The sequence below is a fragment of the Schistocerca cancellata genome, chromosome 2 (assembly GCF_023864275.1).
Source record: "Schistocerca cancellata isolate TAMUIC-IGC-003103 chromosome 2, iqSchCanc2.1, whole genome shotgun sequence".
Classification (NCBI taxonomy): Eukaryota; Metazoa; Arthropoda; class Insecta; order Orthoptera; family Acrididae; genus Schistocerca; species Schistocerca cancellata.
In genome coordinates this window covers 728130150-728144265 of record NC_064627.1, presented here as the reverse complement: position 1 = coordinate 728144265, position 14116 = coordinate 728130150, and positions in this window count along the sequence as shown.

Genomic DNA, 14116 nt, shown 5'->3' with positions numbered 1-14116 from the left:
TAACTAGTACCATAGTGTAACCTAAACTCTATGTTCATACACAGTATAATAGCATTTCTATATACAAAATTAAAGAGTAGTTGTGACAACAAACAGAAATGTATAAATATGTAATCCATACGCATAGCAGCAAACATATCTTACGTAATAAACAGGTCATCAGCATCGTATAACCATAAGCAAATAAATGTTCATATGTAAGCTAATAAATAAACATGAAGGCGCAAGCAAATAAGTAAACATGAAGGCGCAAGCAGATAAATCACAAAGTATAACTTACATACCTAACCACATCAGCATAATTAATCAGGTGACAATTATAATTTAAATAAATAAGCACAGCAGGCACATAATTAAAAAATATGACATCAGTGAAAAAGCAGTGCAGCCAAGCGATGCATAATATACACAAGTTACAACTCAGTTCATTAATCATTATTGTCAAAATCAGTTAACGTACGCAAACACGTCACTTCACAAGTAAATTCATAGAACATGTAATTAGCACAAAGTATGAATCACGTAATCGCGAGCAGCAATTTACGTCTAAAGTACGTACCTAAGTGGAAATATGTTACCTGAAAAATAAACTCAATTAATAGTTACCTTTTTTACTTTATTACTTTCTTCCTTGAAATGACATTTTTCCTGAAATTTTCTCGACAGCAAGTCGTCTTAACGTCGGACACGCACAGAATTTACCTGAAGTTCTTAAATATCTTATAGAACCGTATCCTGAAAAATACTGAATGTTAATAACAGAATTCAACAAGTAACTATAGTTTTATACTGAATTTAGTCGGAGAAATTAGACTGTGTATTTATTTACGGCTGTCAGTGCATTCGCACTGAGCGCTCGATCAGCTGTAGGCGCGTGACGTAGAAAGTGATTGTTTGCGGTCAACGACTGCCCTTTGCGGCGCGCAGACTTGACTGTTGCTTTGAGTATACGCCGCCGCCAAAACACAGCGCGGTGTCTTTGTACTCTCCGCATGTTTACATGTAGCTGTTAGTTTCTCACCAGTATGTCATTCCTAAAAAAATTTTCAAAAGTATATCATTCCACAAAAATTTTAACGTCAGATATATGATGTATTCCCTTAGAGCGTCGAGATTTAAGAGTTTCTACTTCGACAGTGTTATCATGAATAATTTTGCGAATTCTATATGGGCCGTTATAAAGCAGAAAAAATTTGCGACACAAGCCCTTTCCTTTGTGAGACAGTCGGTGAGACTTAATTAACACCTTCTGACCAACTGACAAGATTTTTAAACGACCAGGACGCTTTGCTGATTTCACTCTTCTAGCAGCCGCAGATGCAATATTTTGTAGAGCCAGATTCACAACTTCAGAATGCCGCAGCTTCCGTGAAGGCGGAAAAGGAACGATTTCAGAAATGCGATTTGTCGGTGCTTTGTTTTTTAATATCAGTATAGGCGGTAAAGAAGTTGAATCATTAGGGAGTTCATTCAGAATGTTTTGAAAAATATGAAGATACTGATCCCAAGTTCTGTGATTCTGATGACAATAAAGACGACACAATTTATTGATTTCCTTCATCCATCTCTCTGAAGCGTTAGATTGGGGGTGAAAAAGTGAAATGAAGATTGGTTTAATTTTACGACGCTGTAGAGTACGAAGCCAAATTTTAGAACGAAACTGTGATCCATTATCTGATATAACCTTATCAACATGACCCACTTCTTTAAGAAAATGTTTGATGAAAGCGTTAGATACTGAACGAGCTGTTGCTTTGCGTAACGGTGTAAAATACACATATTTTGATGTCAACTCCACTGCTACGAAAATGTACGCAAAACCATTAGTAGATCGAACCACTGGACCGAACAAATCAACTGCAGCCATGTCCTTTAATTTTGCTGGAATGATAGGAAACAACGGTGCTCTGTGAGAAACTGTCGGCGGTTTAGCCTTTTGACATAATTTGCATTTGGCAAGAACAAATCGAATACGTTTTTCCATATTATTGAAGTAGCAATTTTCTCGTAATTTATGAAAGCATTTTCTGGGACCAAAGTGTGCATAACTGAAATGCGTATACCAAATCAGCTTATTAACCCACTCATCAGGAATACAAACTAACCAAACAGAGTTGTCGACCGATTTCCGTTTAAAAAGAATGTCATTGCGAACTAAATAATGCTGTCTAATCGCTACGCTTTCCTTTCTCTTCCACTTCTCCTTAATGTCCTTCCAGATTGGATACTTATTTTGCTCCTTAGCGATGTCCTGGAGCGAAGACGAAATAAAGTTCTCAAACGCAACACCTTGAATATACATCAAACAATAATTGTTTTCCTTGCAGTCCTCTTCAGCACTTTGTTTCAAACCCATAGGTGCACGTGATAAAGCATCAGCAACAATATTTGAAGAACCCTGTATGTAAACAATACTAAAATCAAATTCCAGTAGGTACAACGCCCATCGTGACAATCTGCCGTGAGTTAATTTTGTTGACATAAGAAATTCCAGAGCTCGATGGTCGGTGTAAACCTTAGTATGTCTGCCAAACAAAAATGTGCGAAATTTTGTAAAAGCCCAAACAACAGCCAAAGCTTCAAGTTCCGTAATCGAATAATTCCTTTCTGATTTCGAGAGAACACGACTTCCAAATGCAATAGTCTTTTGTACTACAACGCCGTTTTCTTCTATCTCTTGAAATAAATGTGCACCTAGGCCTTTGTATGATGAGTCCGTCGCCAAACAAAAATCTTTAGATAAATCCGGGTGTGAAAGAAGTGGGGCAGCAACTAAAGCATCACGAAGTTGTTCAAATTCTGATTGAGCTTCCTCATCCCAACACCAATTAGATTTCTTTCCAGATAGTTCACATAAACGAGGTGTGGCCAAATCGTCCAATCTAACAAAGCGTCTAAGAAAATTACAGACACCAAGAAAACTGCGAACATCACGTTTTGTGGTAGGAACAGCATAATTACGAATAGCGTCTAATTTTTCTGGATCAGGAAGAATACCTTCTGTAGAAATAATGTGACCGAGAAATTTCACCTGAGAACGACCAAATTCGGATTTTTCTAAGTTCACTGTAATGCCAACTCGTGCAAAAATACGTAATAATGAATCCAAAATTTTGTTGTGCTCACTCCAAGAATGTTTAGCAATAAGAATGTCGTCAACATACGAAGTAATATTGTCACGAAGATAAACAGGTAAAATTTCGTTTAAACCACGAATGAATGCTGCTGAAGATACAGTAAGTCCAAACGGTAATTTCCGAAACTGGTAACAGTTACCAAAGGCTAAAAAGGCAGTATATTTTCTACAATCAGGGTGGAGTTCTATTTGCCAAAAACTTGCGCGCATGTCAATCGTGGATAAAACTTTAATTCCATGGAAATGTTGAAGAAATTCATCTAAATTTTGTGGGCGGTCAGTTTCAGGAATGATGATATTATTTATCTGTCTGGAATCCAGAACCAAACGAATCGACCCATCTTTTTTAAGAACGACATGTAATGGGCTAGTATAAGGACTGACTGCAGGCTCAATAATGCCCTGATCCAACATGTACTGAAGTTCATTCTTAACCTTGTCTCTGTAAGCCAAAGGAATAGCGTACGTTTTCCCGCGAAATGGTGTGTGTTCTTTTACTTTAAATAAATATTGTAAGCCTTGTATAGTTCCCGTGTGATGACTAAACACTGTAGCATGGGAAGTCAAAATTTGGTGCAGCTCTTCTCTTGCAACGTCATCTGGCACTTCAGCTTTCTTAACCTTTTCATTAATTAGTTCTTCGCTATTAATTATGTCATCCATCGCGTCTCTGTATCTATTGTCATTGTCATGAATAAACACATTGTCGTCATAATGCTCAACGAAAACATCAGACGTAAGAAACCTTAAACATTTTGTATCTGATTCAGATCTTGTTAAACACTCAAAAAATTTCAAACATTTCGGCATTCCGGCAACAGTCAAATTCACACTTCCTTCTTTAAAGTTCAAAATTGCCTTATGTGCGTTAAGAAACTCCATACCTAATATAATTTGTGTACTGAGTAATGGAACAATAATAAAATTAGTAGAAAATTCGTATCCTTGACAATTGAAATTTAGGTTGGTCTGTTGTTTAACTTCTACACCTTTTCCAGAAATCGCTCCTCGAATTGTAGTTTTAGAAATAGGTAACACAGGACAGGCAATAGTTCTTTCACATATACGAAAAACTGATTCACTGATGACATTCAATGGGCTCCCAGAATCTAAAACTGCAGTGAACTTATTCTTACCCACACATACTTCAATAACAGGATGCAAAAATGCGTCTACATTATTTTCCTTTTCGTCTAACAAAATGTCTCTCATGTCTTCCAGGCGTACGTAGTGTAAAGCCGTAGTGTCATTACTTTCTGAACCGTTTATATTGCTGCCAGAAGCCGAAGCTACAAGTCATTGTCGATTGTTTGCGGCACGTCTTTGAGTATTCGCGTCATTCCGCGGATCCATTTCTACGATTTGCACTTGTCTCTCTGAAGTTCTGTCACGTGGAGGATGCCAATTAGGTCCCTCCTGTCTGTTAGATACAAATTCTTGGTTGTGTCTGTTATTAAAATTTCTGTTTTCCTGTCTGTCTGCATAACTACTTCTTGTGTAATTTCGACTGTCACTTCTGAAATTATTGTTGTATCTACTACCCTGGTTATTTCTGTAGTAAGAATTTCTATTACTGTATGAATAATTTCTGTCTTGATGATACCGATTACTGTTTCCGTATGATTGATCATTCCGGTACGAATTACCGTTGTTATAATTGTCTGTGTAATTTCTGTTAGAACGTCTGTTACTGTCATAAGGCTGGTATCTATTGTCCTGTCTGTTACGTCTGTCATTCTCAAAGTTCCCCGTATAACGCCCGTTCCGATCACTATCCCTTTTTTCTGAAAATCTATTGTAATTACTGTTACTGAAAAAGTTACAAGAAGTGCCGTCATCATTGTCATACTCAAGTTCTTGCAACAAAGTCTTAAAAGTCTCAATGTCGTCTTTACATCTTCCGGCTAAAGCAATTTGTCTTATGGATTGTGGCAGCTTGGTTAAACAAATACGAATTAATTCAGTCGGGCTATAAGGGTTGGAAAGGAACTGATTCTTTCGAATCATGTCTTCAAAATATTCCGCTGGCGTGCGGAATTCAGACTGTTTGAAATTACGCTGCATAATCAGACTATGTTTGACTCTGTCTTGTGTGTTTTCGGACCAATATGCCGATAAAAATGCATGATAAAAATCATTCAGATTATTACAATCTCTAATGAGTGCGCGCATCCGCGTCGCCGGTTCGTTTTCTAAATATCCACACATAAATTCCAGTTTGTGACTTAGTGGCCAATTTGGTGGAAGTGCGTACATAAATTGATCTAACCATGAACATGGATGTATGTCATTCTTAGAATTGCGGAAGATCTTAAATTTCCGAACAGTCAAAAAGTGTTTATAGTCAAAGTTTTCGCCTCGTGGCGACAAAGACCTACCGCGTCTGTCCCAGTCCCAAGGTCGATTATTGTCAAGTTCGCGCGCCTGTCGCTCTCTTGTTGCATCTCGTAAATGAAACAAATTATTTTCTTCAAACCCTTCTGGTATCTGTGGTTCTAAATTTCTTTTGCCGTCTTTTCCTACGATTTCGCCTTCAATTTGTTTGACTTGCTTTTTTAATGCCTCAAATTCCCTTTTCACGCGTTCATTAAATTTTCCCTGATTTTCAACATGTTTACTTATGCTCTGGTACTCTTCGGTTTCTGAAAATGGCAATGGAGCTGTGTCATCTGAATCTCTGTCCCCATTTAAACTAAGATTTGTCAATTTATCTGAAATCTCCTCCACTCTTTCCGATAAGTCACCAATTTGTTCTTTCTGTTTATTTACGTCTTCCGTAAGTGTCGCGACTCGCGTTTCAGTATTAACGCAATTAGTAGTTAACTGTTCATACTGTTGTGTTAGGTTATTTAGTCTGTCATTTGGTACGGATTCCTCGATTCTCTCAAATATTTCTTCCTTATCTTTTGCACGTTGTAAATTTAACTCTGAAAATTTCTCTACTATCACGCGGTCTCTTTCTTCCTGTTCTCTATCCTGTTCCCTTTGTCTAATCTCTACTGCAACTAATCTATTATTGTGAGAATTCAAAATCGGTTGTACTTCTTCTCTGATTTCTTTCTTTAATTCATCTTTCATATTTTTGAAACATGTCCCTATTCGTGAATCTAACCGTGTTTCCAAAGTTCCCATCTCGGTTTTAATTGTTCCTATCTCTGTTTTTAATTCAGATCTAAACCGTGTTTCCATTGTTCCCATTTGTGATCCCAGTGAGTCTAACCGTTTTTCCATATCTGTTTTTAATTCAGATCGTAACTGTGATCCCAGTGAGTCTAACCGTGATCTCAGATTTAATATTGCACCCATTAACTGCTCCGTATGAGCTAGTTCAAAATTCCTTTCGACCCTAATATTTCCCGCAAAACCAACTTCCTTCGTCATAGCTGTAAGGCTATCTGTGTTCGATACTATTTCAGAATCTTCTATGGTTAATCTCGTACTCTGTGAATTTTCTGATTGAGAAAAATTTTGAAGTGGTTCCGGACTATTTTCCCGACTTCTTAAATTGTCTTCCACTTCATTATTCATGATACTGTTGTCCTGTGTTGGCGAGTTCGCCATGTCAACAATTTCGTCATTCTCACTATTCATCATTTTTGCCTTTTTCATCGACCGCGTAATCATTTACAAAATGTACAAAACTCGTCACTATATGAAATTTATACACAATGACACTTTATCACCAACAATATTATTCACACGAAATGTTTCCTTCAAACACGATTGACGAACAATTGAAATAATTGCACTAAATCGTCGAACGCGTATACAAGACAACAAATTAAATTATGAAATACCATAAGAAGAATGACAATTACCAAATCTACACATGCAATATAGACTACAATTATTAAACTACTAATTACTACAACAATACTACTGTCTACTATTTTTACAATCAGAAGATTTCCAAGGGACGATCCGAAGCAGCGGTCGCCACGTGCATGGGGGCTTAATAATATGCAATGCGAATACTTTTTAATTTTGTAACTGTGAGTCCGATTACGCAAGTCTCGTAAACGGCTGGCCCTGACAACTAATTGTTACGCTATCTGACTGCATAGAATGACAACAAGAATGTAAGAAAATTTTCTGTTAACACAATTAATTAATTAAATCCCCAGCAACTATAAAACCTAGAAAACCAAAGCACAAGTATAACTGTTCTGTGTGTGGGAGTGTGACTCAACGCACATCTGGCACGGTTCTTCTTCAACAAGACAAGAATTTTTAAATATCATTTATACTGACGTGATAAAGGAAAATTAGAAATACTATAATTGTACAAGAAAACCAAAATTACACTCTAATACGAGAACACACGCCAGATGCTTTGTTGACTGAACCTGTAATGAAGCATTATTCAGGACACACAATAATAAGAAAATAAAGAACAGTAGTTAGTTACCTTAATTTATATTGACGAAAAGCACTCAGATCATTACAATATCTCCATTGGAACAATATCTGCTGTCTCTCCCATCAAATAACTGCATAAACATGGAACAACATTCTCCACTACCGCATCTCACACTGACTTCTGCTGCAAGCAGTGTCTCTCACAACTTCTCGGCAAGAACTCTCGGCAAGAACTGCTTGCCACTACCTCTCAACACGCACTGCCAGTGGAGGCGGCGGAACAATACTCTCTCTGGCGCGATTTTTGGCGCTGTGGCTCAGTGTAGCCACCTTTCAATGGAACTGGGGACCTGGAAACGACGGAGAGGCTTCGTCGCCGCCATAGCCCTCAGTGGTACACAACCACACAACTGGCTACAGCAGTCCACTCACCCCACCGCCACCTCACACCGAACGCAGGGTTATTGTGCGGTTCGGCCACCAGTGGAGTCTGCCACTTCAGTTTCCTCAGCACGGGTCAAACCAACCAGAGACCATTCCGGCTGCCCTTCTCTGTATTCGTTTAATATCCCGTGTTAGTCTTATTTCATACGGGTATTTGAGTAATATCAGAGGATCGGTCGCACGAGTGACTTGTAATCAATCTCCTATGTAGGCAGATTGCACTTTCGCAGTATTCTACCAATATACCGAAGTCTACGACCTCCTTTTCCTGCTACTGAGCCTACGTGATCGTTTCATTTCATATCCCCACAAAATGTTACACTCAGGTATTTATATAAGGTGGCCGACTCCAATTGTAGCTCATTCATATTATAGTCAGAGTGTAACTGGATTTTTTAGTTGTGGAGTGCACAGTTTTATATTTCTGAACATTTAAAGGAAGTTGCCAATCTCTGCACCAGTTTGTAATCTTATCAGTATCTGACTGGATACTTATGCAGCATCTTTCAGACAGTACTTCATTACAGATAACCGCATTATTTGTGAAAACCCTGAGATTGCAACTAATGTTGCCCGCAAGCTCATTAGTATACAATACTTCCCTGGAGCACACCCGAAGTTCATTCTGCCTCTATAGACGCCTCTCAGGCCAATATAACTTGCTGAGTCCTCCGTAATTATCTTTTATACGTTACGGGATGTACTTCACTAGTTGGAGTCTTCGTGATGTCTTCAGGGAACTGAGTAACTGTGCCAAGAGCCGGCCGCTGTGACCGAGTGGTTCAACACGCTTCAGTCTAGAACCGCACAGCTGCTACGATCGCAGGTTGGAATCCTGCCTCGGACATGGATGTGAGTGATGTCCTTAGGCTGGTTAGGTTTAAGTAGTTCTAAGACTAGGGGACTGATGACCTCAGATGTTAAGTCCCATAGTGCTTAGAGCCATTTGAACCATTTGAACTGTGCCAAGGCTTTCAACATAATGCATCATTTCGCGCAAGAATGATAAAATTGTTGAATATGAGCTTTCAACAAAGTTACATTTTTCAAAAATTGCAACACTCTGGTAGAATTTCTCGAATAAATCCACACCCAGCTCACGAATTAAACAGTATGATAATCATAAGTTATTAGGATCGCAAAGTGTGGGCCAATGGATAGATGATGATGATGATGATGATGTTTGGTTTGTGGGGCGCTCAACTGCGTGGTTATCAGCGCCCGTACAATTACCCAATCTTTGCTCAGTCCAATTTCGCCACTTTCCTGGATGATGATGAAATGATGAGGACAACACAAACACCCAGTCATCTCGAGGCAGGTGAAAATCCCTGACCCCGCCGGGAATCGAACCCGGGACCCCGTGCACCCCCAATGGATAGAGGACGCCCATGAGCAGAGTGGGTATTGTACTACTCTCTCTCTCTCTCTCTCTCTCTCTCCCTCTCTCTCTCTCTCTCTCTCTCTCTCACACACACACACACACACACACACACACAGGCACAGCCGACCGGGGTGGCCGAGCGGTTCTAGGCGATACAGTCTGGAACTGCGCAACTGCTACGGTCGCAGGTTCGAATTCTGCCTCGGGCATGGATGTGTGTGTCGTCCTTAGGTTAGTTAGGTTTAAGTAGTTCTAATTTCTAGGGGACTGATGACCTCAGAAGGTAAGTCCCATAGTGCTCAGAGCCAACACACACGCACGCACGCACAGTGTTAGTCCGAAGCTGCAGCACAGTAACGGGTCTGACTCTGCCGTGGGCGGAGAGAGGACAGATTTATTACTGCATCGGCTTACATGCACCATGCCTTCCTCAGGTGGCTAGGAAGAGAGAAATAACGGGCCGCTGATTGGAGTTCATGGTGATAGCGCCCGATAGAGACCGAGGTGGTTCTATAGGATTTACATCAGGCGAATTTGATGGGCAAGACATCCACGTGATTTCACCATCACACTCTTCAGACCACTGTAGCACGATTGTGGCTGTCCTTTCGTGGACCTTGCTCTACCGGACGAAGTGTCGAAAAGCGATTCACTATCCGCTCTAGCAGCTTTGCTTCCACCAGTACATTTTTCACGATTTCAAGCATCACTGTTTTTCAGCTACGTATGTATGATACATGATATTTGTTGTGTAGGTTATTTTAGGCAAAAACCGTACATCTTTTGGATTATATCCCTTTTTCCTGACGGATACTGCTGTTCACTATTTCAAAAGATTTACAAGTAATATTATATAGCCCCTAAATACGGAAGGGACATACCGACAACTTTAATAGAATTATTAAGATGTGTGTAGTCACAACATTTTTCTACGCTTCCTGATCCACGGTCCGCAAAGGATGGGAAATCGAAACCCAAACAACTAAGTAAAGTGAAACAGTAAAATGCCATTTTAAACCCACACAGATCGGGAGTGGAATATTTCGCGCGGCCGTGCTGAATGCAGCCACATGCGGGATGAGGGACGCATCGGAAACAAAGGACCGCGGCGCAAGAGTCGCTGGAATTTAGAGCGCCCGTTTTCTCTCTCTTTTTTTTATCCCGCTTTTTGTTTCCGCCGGCCACTCGCAGATTGGTCGCGCGGCAGACAATGGCGCCAGCGCCGGCTGTATCAGCCGCGCCGCGCAACGCGCCCGGGCACCTGTTGTCGCCGCGCGGCGCGCCGGGCGTCCGCGCTTCACGGCCCAGTGGGCGCAGCGCGCGCTGCCGCCGATCGCTCATCGGTGTGATGGAGTGTGGAGCGTGGAGCGTGCAGCGTGCCACCGCCGCGCCTCGCCCCCTCCGCGTCTCTCTGAAGTTACAAGTTACGTGTCAGTGACGCTTAGCGTACACTAGAGCTTGTCAGAGCTAGCCCGCCTTGCGGAAGCCACAAAACGTGCGATGGCGACGAATTATCGACTGTAGCTACTCTCTGATTTTCAACGTGAACTGTAATTCAACTGTCTTGTCGGAAAGGTCGCTAACGACTTTCGCTACACCCCAATACACGAACAGCAAGTTAAGGATTTGATCAATATTTCATCGCTGGCCTGAGTGGCCGAGCGGTTCTAGGCGCTACAGTCTGGAGCCGCGCGACCGCTACGGTCGCAGGTTCGAATCGTACCTCGGGCATGGATGTGTGTGATGTCCTTAGGCTAGATAGGTTTAAGTAGTTCTAAGTTCTAGGGGACTGATGACCTAGAAGTTAAGTCCCATAGTGCTCAGAGCCATTTGAACCAATATTTCATCAATATTATTCGAATTTCACCAAGTCAGAACCATGTGAAACATCTGATTTATGACATCTTGTTCTGTAACCATCTCTTTTGACTTCAGAATACTTCCTCATTCTTGCTCTCTTTAGTTCTCCTCTTTCTTATGTCAATGTTCCTCCTCTATACTTTTGCCTTCAGTTTTGGAAATCCTTGATGTTTGTTGCTTTTCCCCTGAGTTCATGTCTGTCCTTCTGCTCCTTTGTATTGTTATTAACAAGTCCTCCAGATCTTGAAACTTCCTGGCAGGAAAAACATTTTGCCGAACGGAGACTCGATCTCGGGACCTTTGGAAGGCAGGAGACGTGGTATTGGTGAAAGAAAAGCTGTGAGGACGGGTCGTGATTGTTGCTTGCGTAGCTCGGACTGTATACAAGTTGCCTGCGAAGGGAAATTGTCACGATTTCGAGTCTAACAGTTTTAATCTGTCAAGGAATTCCATATCAGCGCACACTTCGCTGCAGACTGAAATATTTCGTTCTTCTAGATCTTTTTCAACTTATATGAACCTCGATATTTTGGTTTTTTGTATTTTTATGACGCCGAATATTCTTTTCGTCAGCCTCTTGTTATCTGTTTATTTAAGTGGCCATAAATTTTAACCCTTCACTTACTCATTGTGCCTATTATATTCTCAGTTTTTCCATAAAGGTCCTTCTTGCTTCTCAATTTCCACATCCCATTAGACCCAAAATTTTTCGATTCATTCTTTTTCTTTCTCCTCCAAATTATGTAACCATGTTAAGTCTTCATAGCGGGTTATTCCGAGGCGTTGCGTTCTAATGCATTAATTTTGTATTAATAGCTAAGAAATGGCAGTTTACTAATCATACGAGGGTTGCCCAGAAAGTAATGCACCACATTCTTTTTCTCAGCAGGAAACGATGTTACGAAGGCTAAACGTTACATATGTATTATTTGAAGTCTCCTGAATGAGTGCGCCAAGTTTCCGTCACTTCCGACAGATAGCGCAGCTGCAGGACAGTTTCAAAATGGCGTCTGTAGGTGATGTACGTTACAACCAACGTTCCTTCATTGAATTTCTCACTGCGGAGAAAGAAACTGTGGGGAATATTCAGAAATGCTTGTGCAAAGTCTATGCAGCATCTGATGTCGACAGAAGGACAGTTTGTCGCTGGGCACGGAGGGTGAGGTCGTCAGAAGGCGATTCGGAGGAGCTCCTCGATTTGCAGCGGTCGTGGAGACCATCCACAGCTGTCACACCTGACGTGTTATAGCGAGCTGATGCAGTCATTCGCGAACAGACGCATTACGACTCAGCATTTTGAAGACGATGAGGAGGTGATTCTTACAGGACAAGGATTTGCTCATCAGTATGGGACCCTTACCAGGTTGTATTAATAGAAGAGATAGACATGATCCAGCGAAAAGCAGCGCGATTCGTCATGGGGACATTTAGTCAGCGCGAGAGCGTTACGGAGATGCTGAACAAGCTCCAGTGGCGGACACTTCAAGAAAGGCGTTACGCAATACGGAGATGTTTATTATCGAAATTACGAGAGAGCACATTCCGGGAAGAGATGGGCAACATATTACTACCACCCACATATATCTCGCGTAATGATCACAACGAAAAGATCCGAGAAATTAGAGCAAATACGGAGACTTACAAGCAGTCGTTCTTCCCACGCACAATTCGTGAATGGAACAGGGAAGGGGGGATCAGATAGTGGTACAATAAGTACCCTCCGCCACACACCGTAAGGTGGCTCGCGGAGTATAGATGTAGATGTAGATGTACCGACAGGGCATACTTTGTTTAGCGCTGGAGGAAGGCCATAGAACGGGATGGAGATACGTGGAAAAATAGGGTGTGTAGATAAAACAACATTCTTTTGTGTGTGTAATTCTCATTTTGTTCAATAAAGAATTGTTGAAGAAAAAATGTGGTGCATTACTTTCTGGGCAACCCTCGTCCATACGAAATTCAATATAAATGCAGATAACTATCAGCATTCACTTATGAGATACATGTTTATTTTCATAAAGTAGTCGTGAAGTCTTTTCTGTTTTTTGGTATTTGTTGTAGTGTGGCACAGAGTACTTGGTTTGTTAGGAGAAGATAGAAAGCCATTTAATGTACACTGTGTGATCAAAAGTATCCTGACACGCCCTAAAACATACGTTTTTCATATCAGGTGCATTGTGCTGCCAGCTACTGCCAGGTACTCCATATCAGCGACCTCAGTAGTCGTTACACATCGTGAGAGAGCAGAATGGGGCGCTCCGCGGAACTCACGGACTGTGAACGCGGTCACGTGATTGGTGTCACTTGTGTCATACGTCTGTAAGCGAGATTTTCACACTCCGAAACATGCCTAGATCCACTATTTCAGATGTGATAGTGAAGTGGTAACGTGAAGAGACACGTACAGCACAAAACCGTTCAGTCCGACCTCGTCTGCTGACTGACAGAGACCGCCGACAGTTGAAGAGGGTCGTAATGTGTAAAAGGCAGACATCTATCCAGACCATCACATAGGGATTCCAAACTGCATCAGGATCCACTGCAGGTACTATGACAGTTAGGAGGGAGGTGAGAAAACTTGGATTTCATGGTCGAGCGGCTGCTCATAAGCCACACATCACGCCGGAAGTTGCCAAACGACGCCTCGCTTAGTGTAAGGAGCGTAAACATTGGATGACTGAACAGTGGAAAAACGTTGTATGGAGTGACGAATCACCGTACACAATGTGGCGATCCAATGGCAGGGTATGGGTATGGCGAATGCCCTGTGAACGTAATCTGCCAGCGTGTGTAGTGCCAACAGTAAAATTCAGAGCGGTGGTATTATGGTGTGGGCATGTTTTTCACCCCCTGTTGTTTCGCGTGGCACTATCACAGCACAGGCATACACTGATGTTTTAAGGACCTTCTTGCTTCCCACTGTTGAAGAGCAG